General features: G+C 39.5%; 1 long non-coding RNA gene across 1 annotated transcript; it reads left to right on the top strand.

The window, feature by feature from the left end:
- Nucleotides 1–968: 968 nt before the first annotated feature.
- On the top strand, nucleotides 969–4584 carry LOC117151241. The gene is made up of 2 exons (XR_004461009.1): nucleotides 969–1282; nucleotides 2197–4584. It is a non-coding gene; the product is annotated as an uncharacterized LOC117151241 (long non-coding RNA).
- The last annotated feature ends 585 nt before the right edge of the window (nucleotides 4585–5169 follow it).

Below are 5169 nucleotides of genomic sequence, written 5' to 3'. Positions count from 1 at the left end.
AAAAATTGGCCATATTCGAATCAGTGAACACGGACGAGGTACTCAAACAAGAGAAACGTAATTTATTTTATTCCATTCTTCAGCATGTAGTACAAACAGTCCGCGTATTTGCGTTCGTATGTACCTGTTCCGAACCGATTGCGCCGGTACTTGGAACCCGAGCCTTCATTATACTCTCTGTCTCCAATCGCGTGTGACAAATTATTCCAGCGTCATATCCGCTAGCGGTTCGCAAAAACACATACGAATCATCAGTCCAACAAATTCATCTGTACACGTATATCTCCTCGCATTCTTTCCAACATTCTTCTGCTACTTCGTCTTTCACTCGCGCGTAGCCAAAAATAGCCCAAAGAGCAATAGAACGAAAGGCAAGAAAAATAAAAAAATGAATGAAAGAAAATTCGAAAGAGAAGTAAGCTCGATAAATCATCGAATCGCGGTAAGATTTCAAAAGGAGCGACGACTCAATGGAGCAGCTCTCCGTGCAACCTTTGGTGAACTACGAATTGGCCCGCAAAATCTCTTATCTGCGATCGGCTGTTCGGCTCCGACTGAAACGGATGAAAAAGGAAAAAGGAGAGAAAGAAAGAAAAGAAAAAGAGGATATTTCGCTGTAGCGGGCCGGTCAAAAATTCTCACGGTCACGTCGAGCGTTTGCGCGGAAGCATCGCGAAAAACATAAAAATAGATGCAGCCATGGCGGAGGATAGGAAAAAAAGTATCATCCTTGCGTGTCGGAGGGGCTTGAGGTCGCGAGGAGTCGAGGAGTCGAAGAGCAACGCGGCCGAGGAACGAGCCCAGGCACACACGATGTGCGCCGCGTATAAGTCAGCACTCAGGATATTTCGTCATTTCCTGCTTCTCACGCGATACAATCTAAATTAACTATGTTCGCTTGGCTAGGCCTCCTCCCTCGCAGAGGCTCGCATCTCTCAAGAAAATTTCTTATTTCCTAGCGAGGAGGGCACACGGCCGCCGTGCCGCCGTGAAACCATCGCGGAGGGACCCCACTCGACATCGCGATCGTAACGACGATCGTAACGACGACGGTACCTAAGGAACGAAGAAAAAAAAAAGGCAACGTATGGAGGAGAAAAGTATTTAGATATACCGTGTCAGTGCTGATGAAAATGACATTCCAATGGTTTGGGAAATATTTTCCAGAAATAATGAGTTACGTGTGACGAATTGAAGAAGTTGCAGGATAGTGGAGGAAGTATAAGGAGGATAATTAAGAGTATAGGCGAGGAAGAGAATATACAAGGAAGAAAGGGCAATGGTAAGGGTGTTGAAGTAATGGGTTGGAATAACGCGCAATGGTTTTAAATCAAACATCGTTAGTTTAGAATTTGAAATGCGTACAGTCCTGTTCGTAAGTTAGTAGATTCTTGCTAATTTTGAAGGTAACGTTTACAGAAACGTTCATAGGATCTTTAGAATATAGGATTGCAGATATTTCGTTTGTAATATGTAAGATTTGAATGTTAACTTCATTTTGTAATCGAAGGTAGCATTTGCTTGTTTTTATCCTAAGTGTGCCAGGTGTCTGAAGATTTACAAACGATAATGTACTTATATCATGCATGGCAATATAATTAAGAGACTTGGATGTTTGTGCAATTTATATTTTTATTACGTTTGGCAGATATTATAACAAGCACTGTAGTTTGAATATTTTTTCATTTTATGCGTACTGTGCGTCCTTGCATCTATAAATTTCTCACAAAGTCCCTAAGCGTAAAAATCCGCAGTTTGATAGACAGAATTGATTACTTCCAATGCTTCTTTAATTTTATATAATTCGTTTCATGGCTGAATTTCAAGTATCCATAGTACAGATAGCATTTTGGGAATTTTATGGGTGGGAACGTTGGAGGATGAAGTTTATTTAGCACCAATTGTTGCCACAGAAATTTCTGCTGTAGAGTTAACGGTAATGCGAACTCCAAAATACTGCTAATTAGATTATATCCTTGTTTTACGTCTTCCTAATAAATTATGATCATCCCAGATAGGCAATGACAATGGAATTTAATTCGTTGCAATTCTCCTAGCTTTTTAGGTTGTTCAATGAGCATTTCACATGGTAAACGATTGTTTCAAAATTTCGCAATCCTATAAAAGTATAAAAGTATCTCGAATTCGGGGCCTACGTAATAACACGTTAAATTCATGCCAAAATTCTTCTTCCAGGTATGAGCAGAGATCGAAGCAAAAGGGACCAACAATAGCAGCATCGACAGCTCGACGAACAATAACGAACGACGATGATAATGGTGCCGAAAACAATCGAAGAATCATAACGAAGAAATAAAGAGATCGATGAAAGTTCCGATAAAGAACGAAGAATATGGTCGGCGAGGATGCCAGGGCGACACCATGACGACGAAACTAATTGTAACGAGCGAACAAGGCGAGTGATTGAAACGGCGATGATGAAAGTTCGAAGAGGGCGAAGACCTGGGCGGCTTTCACAAGCAGGCACGTAAATAATTCAGCTGGAAAATCCAGCTTTAACGTTCCCGCGGCCGGAAGAGGCTCGCTAAGGTGTTCCACGCGCGTCGGGAAGAAAAAGGAATTCGCGGAAAGAACCGTCGCCCGCTGACTCTACTCGGCCATTCGTTACATCGCCTGTGACGTTTTAAGAAACCTTCGCCGTTGCAGATTCTAATTCGTCGCGTTTCACCTCGGGGAGAGGTTGCGTTACGGTTTGAAGGTGCGTACGCCGGAGGAAGTAGGGCGTAAAATACCATGAACTTTGAACCGTGCGTTTTAGAGGGGAAATGGAGTGAAGAAAACTGCGTGGAAACATTAAATACGACTGTTTCTGACGAAGAAATAAGTAACTTAGTAAATAATGGGACGATATAATTGATGGAAAATTGAGAAGTCGTTTTAAAATTGTATGGTAATTTTTTAGTGGTATAACGAAACTCACTTTATCCGATTAAGGTAACGTCATGGTAGTATAACGTTGCTAATGATTTTCAGCCTGATTTTTACTCTGCTGCCAAGTCCGAATTTTTATATCTCAAGCTTGTACACATTTTAGCAAACAAGAAAGAAGTAACAGTAATAGTTAATAAATAATTACCAGTAATAACGAGTACTAACTACGATTAAACTGAAACTTAGCTCGAAGATAATGAAATTATTCCAACGATATATCACGTTATGTTAACGTGAAATAATAAAATATGTAATGCGAATGATCACATCTATTTCCAAATTATATAGTACAGTGATGTTATCTTTTACAAACTCCTAAATTTCAGTCTAGATATACATTTTAATTTTGATTGAAATTAGGGACTGCACTTCATATTTTGCTATTTCTCTACTTTACAAGAAAGGATAAGATGGAAGGTTTATGTTCTTCAGCGTAAAATAACGAAATGAAAGTTAATAAATAAATTTGTATTTCGCAAAATGGGCCATAAATGTTCCATCGAGTCATGATTTTCTTGACGGCGTCGATTGTGGACAATCTGGCGAAGTCATTTAGCGATGCGAAATGTTGCGTCATCGGTTAAACTGATTCGAGAGATATATATCGGTGGCTATGGTTTGTAACTCGTCACGCTTATAGCTCCGTTCTTATTCTGTTAACATAATTCTTACGTGCGAACGAAATTACTTTATCTTTGATAAAAAACATTTAAGTATGAGAATTCAATAATATAGATATAGAGGAAGATAGAACAAGAAGCGGTTTTCCATTTGAGTTCACATACTCCTTGTACTATCAACGACATATTTCTATATCCAATAATCCCGCAATCGATGGAACTTTGTCAATCAAAACAATTTTATCAATGTCAGAACTCGACAATTTTTATCACATCTTATTAATATTTATTTATCAACAATTGGTGTTGAAACAGATTCAACGAGTTTAACAGAGCAGTTCATTAATTGAACGAAAAATAAGAAATTACAGTTCGCTTCCTACTACATTAGCCTCGCCAATCCATGAACCGAGAAATTTGGCATGTGTATGTATTCCGAATTTTGTCATTTAACTTCAGAATGCGAGTATTAGAATTTATATCTATTTCATGTACATTTAATCATCACCGATCGATATTAAACAAATCGAATAACTCAACGAGAAATAAAAAATCTCCATCATCACAATTCACGAACGAAAAGCAAAATTTGTCACGTTATCGATGCTATGACGTTCAGAGAAATTTGGTGTCTGACCAGTGATGGATCGCATCACTAGTTGCGCGTGAGTCGTCAATTATTTAGACGAAAAGTATGCACGAACTATAAACGACTGCTCCCTTCGATTATCCTAAGAATTATTCAAAAAATATGTAAGAAGATCGTGTCCCCGGTTCATCGAGTAGATTCGATCGAAGACACTCGCTACGCGGAAACGAGCCTTCGTCAGATCGATCCGATCGGCACTTCCTCGAGTATTTCAGATCAGGAAGCGGAGGGCGAACTTTAAAGAACATGCAAGGCGAACAGAAGAAAGGAGATGATATCGTGGCGCGCGGAAATGTTATGGCGTGCAAGGAACACGCAAAGAAGGTGTAAATGACCACGGCGGGCGGACGCAGGAGCTGGAAGAAAAGCAACGATACGGTGTTCTGCGTTGCCAAGACGATCCTCTTTTTACGGCTGAATGCGTGCTGACGTAATTCTACTTTCTCTGTGAGAACGAATTTCACGAACCAGACCTCTCCCCTGGGGTCTCGAACGAAGAATAATGCCAGCCGTACGTTTCTATCGTTCTTTCTCTTGGAAACTTATTCGATGGACGTATTTGTACAAGTCTGCCTGTTTCAGCAAAAAAGATTGTATAATACACTGTGGTGTTTGTTCGCCAAATTAGCACGGTGAAGCTAGAGTTCCGTATTTTTCTATGTTGATCGTACGTAGAATACGGCTGTTTATGCAAATCTATATTTTCCTGAATATAACTGAATATAACTGAAGAGATAGATCGTATGCAGAGATTTGGTCTATATGCTAAATACGACAATGGCTACCACTATTTTGATTTTCTATATCGTTTTGTCTGTTACGTGTATTTTGTGCGTTTTTTTGTATTTCTAAATTTGCCATAAATGCATAAACATGCGCAGTTTACTTCTGTGTATGTACGTTACGGCGTGATTTCTGTGCAGCTTAGAAAATAAAGGAAGGTGGTAA

This window comes from Bombus impatiens, unplaced genomic scaffold (genome assembly GCF_000188095.3).
Source record: "Bombus impatiens unplaced genomic scaffold, BIMP_2.2 scf_0127, whole genome shotgun sequence".
In the NCBI taxonomy this organism is placed as follows: domain Eukaryota; kingdom Metazoa; phylum Arthropoda; class Insecta; order Hymenoptera; family Apidae; genus Bombus; species Bombus impatiens.
The sequence above is the reverse complement of the archived record's forward strand: the minus strand, read 5'-3'. Positions and strand labels throughout refer to the sequence as shown.